The 14,352-nt window shown below is 58.1% G+C and overlaps 1 protein-coding gene and 1 non-coding gene across 9 annotated transcripts in view; one reads left to right on the forward strand and one right to left on the reverse strand.

Annotated features, from left to right (window-relative positions):
- EEF2K (eukaryotic elongation factor 2 kinase) overlaps positions 1–11,849 on the reverse strand; it is a 69,486-nt gene extending 57,637 nt beyond the window's left edge. Inside the window, exons 1-2 of one of the 8 annotated variants that reach the window (XM_070064605.2) lie at positions 11,704–11,849; positions 6,633–6,704 (exon numbers count right to left, since the gene is read on the reverse strand). The gene's annotated coding sequence lies outside the window, so the exon portion shown is untranslated. Of the gene's footprint in view, positions 1–556; positions 581–3,647; positions 3,673–4,460; positions 4,528–5,726; positions 6,159–6,632; positions 6,720–11,703 lie in introns of those variants that run through there. The other 7 variants (XM_089321548.1, XM_070064604.2, XM_070064606.2 and 4 more) reach the window with 7 other exon arrangements.
- A 91-nt stretch (positions 11,850–11,940) lies between these two features.
- Positions 11,941–12,022, forward strand: TRNAL-UAG (transfer RNA leucine (anticodon UAG)). Its single transcript has one exon. It is a non-coding gene; the product is annotated as a tRNA-Leu (tRNA).
- The last annotated feature ends 2,330 nt before the right edge of the window (positions 12,023–14,352 follow it).

Genomic DNA, 14,352 nt, shown 5'->3' on the forward strand with positions numbered 1-14,352 from the left:
CTCTTCATGCCAGAATAGCAGGACGGTCGGTTATCCCCAAGGTGCCCCTTCCTCTCTGCCTCCCCCTCCCGGCAAGCACCAGTCCCCATTCACAACCCAGCTCTCCTGACCCGCCTGCCCCAGATCCTGCAGGTCCCCCTGCCCAGGACGCTTTCTCACGCACTCTGCCCCTTTCCACATCCAGCTCACATTTCCTACCTCCAGAAAACCCTCCCTGGGTAAAAAAGGGGGCAGCCCCCTGACCCCAGGGGGTGCTCTGAGCATTCACAGACATCAGGCACTGGACAGCACCAGTTGTTTTTGTCCTGACTGCTCCACTCTTGCAGCCCCGAACCACTGCCCTCCCTGCCCCCAACCCAGCACTTCCACTACACCCAGGGACCCAACAGTCCAGGAGGCCCTCAGAAGAGTGTCTCCACCCCCCATCACCCTAACCCCTAGGGTCTGTGATTTTACCTTTAATGGCAAAAGGGACTGTTGGGTGTGATTAGGCTAAGAGGCTTGAGTTGGGGGTAGGGGGTTGTCTTGGATTACCTGGGAAGCCCAAAGTACTCACAGGGGTCCTTATGCAAAGGGGGCAGGAGGGTCGGAGTTAGAGGAAAGGATGTGACGACAGCACAGAGCAAAGAGAGAGAAGAGTGGGCCGGCGCCGCGGCTCACTAGGCTAATCCTCCGCCTAGCGGCGCCGGCACACCGGGTTCTAGTCCCGGTCGGGGCGCCGGATTCTGTCCCGGTTGCCCCTCTTCCAGGCCAGCCCTCTGCTGTGGCCAGGGAGTGCAGTGGAGGATGGCCCAGGTGCTTGGGCCCTGCACCCCATGGGAGACCAGGAAAAGCACCTGGCTCCTGGCTCCTGCCATCGGATCAGCGCAGTGCGCCGGCCGCAGCGCGCTGGCCGCGGCAGCCATTGGAGGGTGAACCAACGGCAAAGGAAGACCTTTCTCTCTGTCTCTCTCTCTCACTGTCCACTCTGCCTGTCAAAAAAATAAAATAATAATAATAAAAAAAAGAGAGAGAGGTGAAGAGGGTGGCCCAAGGGGCCACGAGGCAAGGGAAGAACGTCCCCTCTGACACCTCGGCTGTGCAGCTTCTGAGCCCCAGAACTGCAACTCAGCAGCCTTGCGTTGCTTCATGCCGCGAGACTGGCGAAATCGGTCTCAGCAAGGAAGCTCCGTCCAGAGCACAGTGGCTCTCAATCCGGGATAGCTTTGTCCCCTCCAAGGACAGCGGACAAAGGCTGGGGCACTCTTGGGTTGCCGTGACTGTGAGCGTGCAGCTGGCATGTAGCAGGCGGAGACAGGACAGCGCCTACTGTGAGGAATTCTCCGGTGGAAATGTCAGCAGGGCCAGGGCAGGGGCCGAGGAGCCCGCTCCGGAACGATTCTAGTGGGATTCTGAGAGCCCTCCCTCACCCGCCCTCCCCCTCTTGTAAAAAGCGAATCTCTGGGGCCAGTGTTGTGGCGAGTAGGGTAAGCCACTGCCTGTAACACATCCACCCCACACTGGAGCTAAGCCTCTGTCTGTAACACCTGCACCCCACACTGGAGCTGAGCCTCTGTCTATAACACCCGCACCCCACATTGGAGCTAAGATACAGTCTGTAACACCCGCACCCCACACCGGAGCTAAGCCACTGCCTGTGACACCCTCACCCCACACCGGAGCTAAGCTACTGCCTGTAACACCTGTACCCCATACCAGAGCGCTGGCTCCTGTCCTGGCTGCTCCCTGCTAATGCAGCCGGGAGGATGGCCCAAGGGTTGGTGCCCCTGCAACCACGTAGGAGACCTGGAAGCAGCTCCTGGATCCTGGCTTCAGACCCTCTCAGCTCCTGCCATTGGGGCCATTTGGGGAGTGAACCAGCGAATGGAACCCCCCCTTTCTGTCTCCCTGTAACTCTTTCAAATGAATAAAATAAATCTTAAAAAAAAATCTTAAACACACACCAAATATCCACCCACACTAAATCTCCACCCACACCATAAAGAGACAGAGAAATTAGCTTATGCATGGATGTGAACAACCACCTGCTACAGAAACCGAAAAGAGAAGTCAGGATTCGCTGTGCTAAAGGCTCCAAAAATACCACCGACGTGCACCGTGTTTTGCTCACAGGAAAGTGTCCCGTTACAGGACTAGCCAAACGTTTCAGAGGGGAGCAAAATGCATTTTAGAATCGGAAGCAGGCAACACCGTAATTACAGCTTTCATTAGAAAATGCACCAGAGGGCTTGAATCTGAACATGAGCCTAATCCTCCACCCGGCACCTCCTGGTGTCCCCAGGACACGGTGTCCTCCTGGCAGGTCAGACCGCGGAAACAGCACGTCTCACTTCTCACAGCAGTGCCGTGTCTGCACAGCCCTCCTGGTGGCCCGCTCATGCCAGCGTCTCCAACAAAAGGGGCTGTGTCTGCTTCCTCTCCCGCTCCCAGCCAATGCCGCCGTGCGCCATCGGTGCCCAAGAGACGCTACACCCGTGAAGGAATAGCTGGGGACAGGCGGGCGGAGGAGCGGGGACAACAGGGTTCTAACTACAAGGGGCTCAGTTAGTTGACCCAGGGGCAGGGGCACTGAGTGGGAAAGCCTCGATCCCAGAAGACACGGAAAGCACCAAGGATCCATCCAAGCAAGACCCCGGGGTTGAAAAGATCTGAGTTCAAGTCCCAGCTCTACCACTATTCGCTGAGAAAATTGTGGACAATTTACTTGAACCTCTCTGAACATCAGCTTCCTCACCCGTAAAATTCGTTCACCTGCCTCATCCCCCACCCTCCGCCAAGCCTGCCTAGATGTCGCCTCCCCCAGGCAGCCTCCCCAGAACTCCAGGAGAATATTTGCTTCCTCCTATAGATGAGGAAACAGAAACAGGTTAAGTGACTTGCTCTGTATCACATGGCTAGAAAGTGGGGGGCTGGGTTTGAAGCTGGTGCAGGCAGAGTACAGGGCTTTGAACTCAGTCATCACTTCCCGCCGAACCTGCTAGATATGCAAATAAGCTAAGCTCATTCCAGACCTACTTATAGTAAAGGGTAGCCCAGGGCTAACCATTGCTGGGGGCTGCTCCACTTCCCATCCAACTCCCTGCTAAGGGCCCAAGTGCTTGGGCCCCTGCCACCCATGAGGGAGACCTGAATAGGGTTCGAGGCTCCTGGCTTCGCCTGGCCCAGCCCCAGCCATTGTGGTCATTTGGGGAGTGAACCACCAGATGGGAATCAGTCAATCTCTCTCTGTAACTCTGCCTTTCAAAGAAATAAATAAATCTTTAAACAAAAAGTTTCTTTATAAAATTACAATCAACTACATGAGTCCTGTAGGGGCCGTTTGAGGACCCCAGGCCTAGAGGAATGTCCAGCAGTCCAGCCACTAGTGCTGGCCACCTCTGGAGAGCGTCCCAGCTTCCCGCCCTGGACAAGGCTCCCCAGGGTGAGCCACAGCTCTGGGCCTTCTGCCTGAAGTCAGCGTGTCGCTGACTCGCCCCTCCCTGCGTCCATCAGCCCTGGCTGCAAGACTGTGACACCACACACACACACACACACACACACACACACACACACACCTGCACCTGCAGGCCCAGACTGCTTCCTGCCCAGGTGTGAGCATTGTGGCTGCTCCAAGCACCTTCTAGGACCCACCTGGGTCTCAGGCTCACCTGCAAAGCACCTGCTACTCCACTCCGCTCTCCAGATATGCACTTCCGGGTCAGCAGAGCGGACCTCCGCTGATACAAATGTTTCCACGTTTTAGGCAAGCCGGCCAGGGCGCTCTGACCGGTCCTCATCACACACTCACGCTGGCCAGGGCGCTCTGACCAGTCCTCATCACGTACTCACGCCAGCCAGAGCACTCTGACCGGTCCTCATCAGGCACCCCCCTCTGCTCCTGGTATAAGAATCGGACCAGAAGCAGCGAACCCTGGAGAAAGCGCTGGGACGAACAGTGGTTTCTTCTGCTCACCCGAGCCTTCTCCATGTAGCTCCCCAAGTCCCAGCGGCCACCCCAATCCTGCCAAAGATTCTCAGGAGAATCCGTGCAGTGTAAGAGCATAAGCCTAAAGTCCCCTGGCCCTGGGGAGCAGCCTGGCCAGCTCAGCCAAGGGGCAAGCACAGCCAACAGACCACTCACAGCTGTCTTCTCCGGGAATCACGAGGGGAGGGGAAGGGAGGGGAGGGGTGAGGGCTCTGCTCCACGGCGATCGGGGATCCAGGCTCCGTCCTGCTTGTGGCTGGGCCTCCCTCTTCTCCCCAGAGTCCACGGCACTCACCCAGCAAACAGGGAAGGGGGAGACTTTTGCCCCCTGGGCAGGAGAAGGGCACGCACAACTCCCCCTCATATCCCAACATCCCATAGACCGAAAGCCAGGTAGCCCCCCCACCCAGGGTGTTTTAAAAATCAAGTCAGTGATAAGTCCCTAATTTTCCAAGTATTGCTAGGTCACAAAAAGCACTCAAGTTATAAATCTCACCGTGCAGACGGTCAAGGTAAACTGAGGACCGGACTTCTGGCCTCCCTCACATCCCCTGCTGGCCCCGCCCCCGCCCCCCAGCAGGGCCACCACCTCCAACATCAGGTGACCTCACAGTATTTGCTGAATTAACAACTCAATGCAGAAAGGAACAGTCAAGTTCGAAGGAGGCCTGGGAGAAGGGAGGCCCCCCACCCCACCTCCACCTCTAGCCCCTACCTCCTTTCCCGGGGCGTGTTTCCCAGCACCTCCTCCGGGAAGCCTTCCGGATAACCCTCCCCACCCCCACTCAGCTCCCACAGACTCGCTCAGTATCCCCACCTTCCCAACCCACTCGGTCCATCCTGCTTATCAGAGTCTGCTGTCCCCGTGGCTGGCTCCCACTCAGGGAGCTTTCAGAGTGGGGGTTCCTCCTCGGCAAAATCGGGGGGGGGCAAATTATGTCACTCAGCTCCTGCCACTCTGCGGCCCGTCTGGGGCTCTCAGCCATCTGATCTGAGCCACCGTGTGCTCAGCACTGTTCTAAACACCTGACACGGACTGACACATCAGTCCTGCTGACGACACCAAGACGTGGACGGCTAACACTGCACCCATTTCACCGATGAGAAAACTGAGGGCCAGAGACGCTAAGCAGCCCGACCAGGGTGAGCGAGTCAAAACGTGGACGCAGGACGCCAGCCCCGCTGTTGGCTGCGCGGGGGTATTTCTTGCTGCCTGCCCGGCTGAGTGGCCTCGAGGCAGGGAGGCCCCGGAAGTCGGGTTCCTGGGGGACGTCGCCAAGGGGTGGCTCTTGCCCTGCACCGCGCGGGCCCCAACAACCCCGCGAGCAGGCGCCGCAGGCCGGGGCTTACCCGGGAGGCGCTCGCAAGTTAACGCCCGGCTTTGGCGCACAAGGCAGAGGCGCCTGCCAACACCCGCTCCGCGGCCAACAATGAATGCAGCCAGGGCGCGTCTACACTGGGCCGAGGGTTCCGGGAATTCGGGCCACGCACGCCTCTAGTTCGGGGTCTGGGGTGTGTGTGTGTGGTGCCGCTTCGGGTCCCGCAGGGGGCTGGCGCGCCGCGCCGCGCCCACCCTCGGCTGACCCCGCGCGGTCACCACCGCTAACCGGCACGGCTCTCCCACTCCACTGGAGCAAACACTGAGCCGCGGAGCGTCCCCCAGGCAGAGACGAAGCCCCCGCCCTCCCTCCGCGCCTCCAAGCCCAGTCCCGCTGCACCGCGGGGCACAAGGCCTGCGGCGCACGGCCCGGCCCGCACGCACCTCTCCGGGGCACCGGAGCACGGCAGCCGCTCCCGACGGCCGCGAGGATCCGGGGAAGTCGGCAAAGGCTCGCGGCTCGGCGCTCCAGGGTGCAGGGCAGGCGGGCTCCCCGAGGACGCAGGGGAGCGGCGAGCGGGGCGCCGGGGGCCGCGCGGGACGATCCTGGGGCGCCGGGGGCCGCGCGGAGCGCACGGGACGATCCTGGGACGATCCTGGGACGATCCTGGGGCGCTGAGTCGGACGAGGAGCTGAGCCGCGGCGGGGGCTGGGGCCAGGCTGGGGCCGGGGCGGGGCTGCGGCCCCGAGGGCGCACGGTGCGACGCTCTCCTGGCCGCCCCCCGGTGGCCAGCGCCGCCCCTGCAGCCGCGGCGCTGCGCTCGGGCTCCGGGCTCCGGGCTCCCCGCTCCCGGCTCCCCGGCTCCCGGCTCCCCGGCTCCTCGCTCCCGGCTCCCGGCCCCCGGCTCCCGGCTCCCGGCTCCCGGCTCCCGGCCCCCGGCTCCCCGCTCCCGGCTCCCGGCTCCCGGCTCCCCGCTCCCGGCTCCCGGCTCCCGGCTCCCCGCTCCCGGCTCCCGGCTCCCGGCTCCCGGCTCCCCGGCTCCCGGCTCCCCGCTCCCGGCTCCCGGCTCCCGGCTCCCGGCTCCCCGGCTCCCGGCTCCCCGCTCCCGGCTCCCCGCTCCCGGCTCCCGGCTCCCGGCTCCCGGCTCCCCGGCTCCCGGCTCCCCGGCTCCCCGGCTCCCCGCTCCCGGCTCCCGGCTCCCGGCTCCCGGCTCCCCGCTCCCCGCTCCCGGCTCCCCGCTCCCGTCCCCAGCTCCCGGCCCGCTCGTCGGCCTGAGGACAGCCCCGTCCACTGGATGGGCAGTGCAGGGCAGGGAGGGGTGTGACACTTGCCGTTACTTGTGCAATTACCTGCTGAGTTTGTCCTGCAGGCGTTCCTCACCTGTCTGGCAAGTGGCTGCGTTCCAGACTCTTGACCCAGGCCTGGCGTAGTAGATGCTTAATAAATACCCAAGGAATAAATGGATAACAATGGAAAGACATCAAGAGGAAAACTAACAGTAACTATTGTGAATATAATATTTTTATGTTATAGTCTTCTAGTTTCTGGTGAAAGTTTAGAAATTTTACGAGTTTTATATTAGAAATAAAAATTGTAACTGTTGCATTTATTAAGTTTGATACCGTAGCCTATCGTCGGGCTTTGGGCGGTCACGCAGAGTGGTCAGAGTGGGGAGGGGCTAGAACAAGGCTCCCCTCCCCCAGGAGAGAGGGAGGGAGGAGCAGCCAAGACTTCCAGGTGTTAAGGAAACTGACAGCGTTAAGCGAAGGCCCCCTCCGACCCTCCCCTGCCCTCACTGGCTCCCAGGCAGGCGCTAGGAGGTAGTATAGTAGCCACTTCCTGCAGGGGGAGGCACAGAAACCAGACCCCCAGGGGGCCGGCGTGGCCGGGGCTTAGTGAAGACGTCGCTGGGGACGCCTGGGTTTGCAGCTCCTCTGCTTCCAATCCAAGCTGCCTGCTAATGTTCACTTGGGAGGCGGCGGTGCCTGCTGCCCCCATAGAGACCCACACTGAGGTCCCGGTTCCCCGCTTCAGCCTGGCCCAGCCCCAGCTGTTTCAAGTAATTGCGGATTGAAACAGTGGATGGGACATCTCTCACGCCTGTCTCTGTCTCGCTGCCTTTTTTCAAATAAAATGAGGATAAATTAAAAAAAATTTTTTTTAAGAACCCGCTTGGGGTCGGCTCTGTGGCCGCAGGTTAAGTTTCCACGTATGGACGGCGGTTGGAGTCCTGGCTGCTCTACTTGGCTCCGGGCTAATGTGCCTGAGAAGGCAGCAGAAGATGGCTAAGTCCTTGGGCCCCTGCACACATGTGGGAGACCCAAAGATTCTCTCCTCTCCCTGTGTCTCTTTCTCTCTGTGTGGCCCCCAGGTAGGCAGGGGGTGATGGCTGCATAGCTCTGGGACTTAACTAAAATCCACTGATTTGGAGGTGGGTGTTTAACGAAATAGTTAAGACACCACTTGCACTTGGGGCACCCACATCCCATATCACACTGCCTGGTTCGAGTCCCAGCTCCTCCTCTTCAGAGCCAGCTTTCTGCTAATGCACACCCTGGGAGGCAGCAGGTGGCAGCTGACGTCCTTGGGTCACTGGCCTCCCATACGGGACTCCTGGCTTCAGCTTGGCTCAGCCCTGGCTGATGCAGACATTTGGGGAGTGAACCAGCAGACGGAAGGATCCCTCTGTCTCTCTGCCTTTTAAATAAAGAAAAAAATAGATTAAAAAAATTTAAGTCATTGAATTACATACTTAAAATGGGTGAACTGTGTATTGGGTATGTGAATTATATCACAATAAAGTTGTTGCCAAAACAAAAACCGCAGATTCCCGCTGTCTCCTGACCACGGAGCTTGGGGCGCAACCACAGAAGACAGCACACATCACAGGGGCCACAGCCCAGCCTGGGTCTGGTGCCTGTTTCCCTCACAGCACACAGGGTGTGATCCTCATGAAGGCTCAGGGAGGCTAGGAGAGCTGCAGGTTCGGGGAGGAGGGCAGCCACAGTCTGGAGTGTCCACTGCTTAGCTCCCCAGCACCGTGGGCGTGGGCTGTAGCTTTGTAAGCAGCACAGTCCTGGGCTTCGAGGATCCCAGGCCTTTGTAGGGTGAGTACACTCATCACGGAGGCCCTGGCTGGCCCACCTGTAGCCTAGGGATGCCTGCTATGAAATGACCACCTTCCTGTCTTCTTATTCTTAAAAAAGTGCTTATTTTCATTGAGAGAGAGAGAGAGGGAGAGAGATCTTCTATCTTCCCACAACAGCCAGAACTGGGCCAGGCCAAAGCCAGGAGCTTGGAACTCAATTTGGGTCTCCCCTATGGGCAGCAGGGGCCCAAGCACTTGACGCCTAGTGTGCACTAGCAGAAAGCTGGGCTGCAGAGCGGAGCTGGGACTTGAACCCAGGCCCTCAGTGCGGGATGAGGTTTGCTGAGGCGGCATCGTACCTGCTGCAGGTGACTTTATGTCTTAAACCCTGAGCCAGCAAACCCTGGGATGAGGGTGGGGCGAGACTGAGCAACCCGTGCTGGGGGCCTCTGTATTTGCACAGGAAAGATCTGGAAGGGTGGCCCCCAAAGCCTGGCGCAGCAGTTCCTTCTGAGCTTGAGGGGTGCTGGGGCGTCTCCGCCCGAGAATTTCCCTTGGAGCCTGAGACCTGCGGCTTCATAGTGTAAAAGCTTACAACAGGCAGCACTGCATTTCCTAGGAACAAAGGCAAAACCCGGCTCTCCCTACCCAAGGGAGGACAGAGTTTATAACAGGCTTGGAGAAGAGACAGGTGATTGTGTTTTTCTGTGTTTTTCTTGTACTTGCTTTCTTTGCTTGGGTGTCCACAGGGAAGGCACACTGGCCACTTTTGGAAAAGTTATTTTTAAACACCCCTTCCAAACACAACAAAAGGCAAACAGAGCCAGGTTGCCCTGGTTTCTGCAGCCTCCTTGCCTACCCTCGCCTGGCTGTGGCTGGGCTCTGCATGGGAGCCGCCCCGCGTCAGCCCTGAAGGAATAAGTCAGCAAGAAGGCTGAGTCAGCAGGCCCCTGGGAGGCGTGGCCGGGGAGGAAGGCCGGGCAGAGTGGGTGGGCCGAGGGCCTGGCCTCTCTCTTGGATTTGCAGGGTGCTGGCAAAGGGCACACAGGCCTCTGAACAACTCCATCAACAGCCGTTGGTCCCCGCTAAGGTCCGTTTCTGCCTGATCAGGCGTCCAAGGGGCAGGACAAATGTTAACCAGAATTAAGTGACGAAAGACGGCTGGAGGACCGAATGGTGCCAGCAGATGATCCAAGGACTGGAAAACTCTTTTGCGAGTCTGTGGAGAGGGCGATCACCTACAGAGAACTCTGCCTCCTTCCCTGGGCCACAGGGAGATGACCTAGAAAAGCCAGCCACAGTCTGGCCCTGCGTGGACACAGTCCCGTGGGTGCTTAGGGCAGGCAGCACCTGCCTCTGGCTCCAGGCTCCTGTGACAAGGTGGGGTAGCCTCCACCAAGAGAGCAACATCATTGTTCAAGGAATATTCTTGCTGCCAGCACTGTCCTGGGCCCTGAGCTCTGGGTGAACGAGATGGCATCGCCTGCCGCTCCAGGCAGGGCTCAGCATCATCCGGGGAGAGATGCGTAAATGCTCATATGTAGCCAGACCAGCTGGAGTCCCCTGTCACCACTGCTTTCAGCCTGTGCTAGAGAGGCAGATAAATGCTGGACACGAGGCCAGCATCTGTGCTGTGGCAGGTTAAGCCCTCACTGCTTAGGACATCCGCATCCCACATCAGAGCGCTGGTTCTGATCTTGGTCCAGCTCCCTGCTAAGGTGCCTAGGAAGGCAGCAGGTGATGGTCCAAGTCCAAGTCCTTGGGGCCCTACCCACAGGGGAGACCTGGATGGAGCTCCTGACTCCTGGCTTCAGCCTAGCCCAGCCCTGGTAGTTGCAGGTATTTGGGGAGTGAACCAGCAGGTGGAAGATTCACTCTCTGATATGCTGCCTTTCAAATAAAGAATCTTACAAATATAAAAATAAGTGCTGGGCGCACATTCCCACATTTGCTCTGTCTGCTCCATTCTCCAGCACGGACAGTGCCTGACAGACCGTGAGGGCATGAACTCCCAGCACAGGGGCCGGTGCTGTGGTGCAGCAGGTTAAGTACGGGTGCCAGCAACCCATACGCCTGGCTCCTGGCTTCCTTGTGGCCATTTGGGGAGTGAACCAGCCGATGGACGATCTCCCTCTGTCTCTCCTCTCTCTGTAATCTTTTGTTTTTATTTATTTATTATGCCCAGATGGGATGCCAGCGCTGCAGACAGCGGCTTAACCTTCTGTGCCATAGCGGTGCCCCAGTAAATAAACTTAAAAAAACTCAGAACAAACGTAATCCTTACAGCATCCACCTGTGCCCTCACTGTGCCTCCACTACAAGCAGCGGAGGCTCACACAGAGGGGACTTTCCCAAGGGCACACAGGCCCCCAAAGCTCAGACCACGGAAGTCCTATAGGGGTTTCTCGTTGCTGTGGTAATAGCTGTAGCGGCTTCAAGGGACAAGGTGTTGACACCCGGGCTCCTCCTGGAGGCGCTGGGGGAGAACTGGGTCGTTGCCTTTTCCGCAGCACTACCAGGCCCGCCCGCGGTGGGGGTCTCTGCTCTCAACCCCCCTCATCTCCTCCTGGAACCCCTGCCTCACCTCTTAGGAAGAGCCCTGTGACAAACACTGAGACCATGCGGCTGGCCCTGGCTGCCTTGCCCACCTGAAGATCCCCAGTCACACCTGCAGAGTCTGTTCGCCACCTAAGGTGTTTGGTGTTCTGGAAGCGTGGACGTGGGCCTCTTGGGGGCCATCACGCAGCTTGCCCCGCGCATGGAGGGATGGCCTGTATCTACCCCTGGATTTCTGCTGGCTGCAAGGAAAGGAGTAACCCTACCTGAATGTGAATGAGGAAAACGTGTCCGAAAGGACTGAAAATTCCCGAGGCAGAAGGAAGGGGAGTAGAACTCGGGGGTATCCAAGGAAACCTGAATTCTATCGAATCTTTAAAAAGATTTGAAGCAAAAATGTTCACCATTCGGGATGGTGGGAAACGGAAGTCTGTTTCTGTTTTGTTGGGCTCCGTATTTGTTGCATTTTCCTACAACACACACACACACACACACACACACCCCGAAATAACCTGCATAGAAGGACCTGGGTCCTGGGAGGCTGGGCCGTCTGAAATGGGGATGATAGAACAAAGTTCACCGGTTTTCCGGCCTGGGCCCGTGATGGCAAGAGCAGGGGCCAGCCCAGGAGGCCACACAGGGCAGTAGGGGCGACTGCACATCAGAGCTGCAAACCCAGGCCCAGCCAGGAGGGAGCGGCAGCGCGGCACTGCCCCCAGGTGGCCTCACGCGGTATTACGCCCATGGAAAATGCAAAAACTCAAACCCAAACGCACCTGCGAGTAAGACTGAACCATTAGGAACTCTTCTTTCGTTCCTAACGGTGTGTTCTTACTGACTTACTGCTGCTGATCACGAAACAACTGTTTCCAAAACGCCGCGGGAAGCTGAGGCCTTAGAGAGCCCGGCCCTGCCTCGGGCATGCGCACACCTGCGGGGGCGGGGCTTGCTGAGCGCGAGACGTGCGCGTCATCGGACTAATATAGGCTGAGCAGCAGCCTCACCAACTGGGCGGTAGCGTGGCCGAGTGGTCTAAGGCGCTGGATTTAGGCTCCAGTCATTTCGATGGCGTGGGTTCGAATCCCACCGCTGCCACACCCCAAAGGGCTTATGTTTTTTTCCGCACTCCCTCCCTTTACTCTTTCCTGACTCAAGAAATTTTTTGAACTGGGTAGGGAGAGGAGAAAAACAACAAACTTGGCAGTGCAGGCCCAGGACACAAACGTCTCACCTGCCACCCCTGCCTTCTTGAGACAAAGCAAGAACTTCTCCCTACTTCCTGGGAAAACTGTCTAGGGTACCCTGAAAAGATCCCAGCAGTTTGCCTGGGTCTTTAACGCCTCCAGGCCTGGGGTTCTATACCTCCCGAGGAGCAAGGTTGTCGGTGGGGTGATTATAATCGCCACCTGATTAGGGCGGGCTCTTTCCGGCTTGCTCTGTGTCCTTGCGACGGCTCTGGCTGACTCCATAGATCCCTGTTGGTAGAAAAAGGTGTCCGGCGACACAGAGCTTGGGGAACAAGCCTGGGTGTCAGCCTTGAGGTCTCAGCTGATTCATCTCCAACTTGGCCTTCAGGCTTGGCTTAGGGGGTCCCTCATTTGTTCATGCACCAACTATGCCTGAAGAGCCTACGATGTTGCAGAAACCCAACTAGTCCTGCGATGGGTAAGGCTGACATGTCTGTGGACCTGCAGAGTTTGTTATAACCTGGCTAGCTGGAACCTGAAACTGGCAAGGGGAGCCACGGGAAAGTGACGGGGGGGGGGGCATATCTGAGAAGTAGGACCTCCTAGAGGCAGATCAGAGCTTGGTGAGAGAGACCAGGCGGCTGAGGAGGGATTTGGGTCCGCTGGACAGGGGGCAAGCGGTTGCAGGCGGACGAGTGCCAAGCTGAGCTCCTGAACTTGATCCTGAGGGCTATGGGCAACCACGGAAGAGTTTTAAGCCACAGAGTGGCAGATTCCAGCTTGGGACACAGGCAGCTCTCCTCGGAGACAGGAGGTGGTCTTCAAAGCCTACTGCAGGGTGGACATGTGCAGGACGTGGAGCACGTGGGGCCTAGGGAGGGTTCCGAGGTGGACCCGACGGAAGTGGGCGATGAGGATGTTGTAAAGAGAGGGAAATGCCCAGGTGCCGGGCTTGGGTCGCTGGAGAGCTGGCCGTGCCTGTCTTCTCCGTGGGAGGAAACGCAGGACCGACAGGGAGCAGGTTTGTGGGAAAGCGGATGAGGTCAGTCAGAGAGCGAGTTTAAGATGCTTGTGGGCCGTGGGGTTAAGTAGGGGGCTGGACGTGGAAGTCTGGAGGCCATTCCGAAAAAACAACACTGGAGACTGAGGCCATGGGAATGGATGACGTCACCCAGAAAAGGCTGAGAGAGGAAGAGAGGCCAAGACAGGGCCCCGAGGACCATCATCTTGACGGGACAGCAATGGAAGAGGAGCCAGCAAAAGAGACAGGGAGGACCTGGCCGGCGTCCTCTGTGGTAACCAGGTGTGGCGTCCAAGAGGGAGTAGCTGGCTAGGCTGAGTGCTGTTCAGAGGCGAGAAAGACAAAATCATCACCTGGGTTTATGATTTCTGGGCAGGGCTATTAATGGCCTTGATTAAAGTCTTTTTGGAATGGGTTCAAGAGAAGAAATGAAAACGTATAGGGTCAGGCACCCAGTGCATCTGTTAAGATGCCACTTGGCACACCTGCATCCTATACCAGAGTGCCTGGGTTCAAATCCTGGCTTTGTTTCCGATTCCCAGCTTCTTGCTAACATGCACTCCGGGAGGCAGCAGGTGATGGCTGGAGTCTTCAGATCCCTGCCACCCACAGGGGAGACTCCGGCTGAGTTCTGAGCTCCTGGCTTTGGCCTGGCCCAGCTCTGGCTATTGCAGGCATTTGGCCTGAAATAACCAGCAGATGGAAGATCTCCCAGCCTGTCTCTCTGCCTTTTCAAATACAACTGAAAATAATTTTTAAAAATTTAATGATCAACTCCTTTTTTTTTTTTTTTTTTTTTTTTTTTTGACAGGCAGAGTGCATAGTGAGAGAGAGAGACAGAGAGAAAGGTCTTCCTTTTGCTGTTGGTTCACCCTCCAATGGCTGCCACGGCTGGTGCGCTGCTCCGAAGGCAGGAGCCAGGTGCTTCTCCTGGTCTCCCATGGGGTGCAGGGCCCAAGCACTTGGGCCATCTTCCACTGCCTTCCCAGCCCACAGCAGAGAGCTGGCCTGGAAGAGGGGCAACCGGGACAGAATCCGGCGCCCCAACCGGGACTAGAACCCTGTGTGCAGGCGCCGCTAGGTGGAGGATTAGCCTAGTGAACCGCGGAGCCGGCCATGATCAACTCTTAAAAATAAAGAAATGTAAGTACTGACAGCCCATCACAGCACTGGATTGAGGGTGTGTTTGGTAGCGGGCGTGGGGTGTACAGCTGGGA

The sequence above is a fragment of the Oryctolagus cuniculus genome, chromosome 19 (genome assembly GCF_051225735.1).
Source record: "Oryctolagus cuniculus isolate XC-2025 breed Fujian yellow rabbit chromosome 19, ASM5122573v1, whole genome shotgun sequence".
In the NCBI taxonomy this organism is placed as follows: domain Eukaryota; kingdom Metazoa; phylum Chordata; class Mammalia; order Lagomorpha; family Leporidae; genus Oryctolagus; species Oryctolagus cuniculus.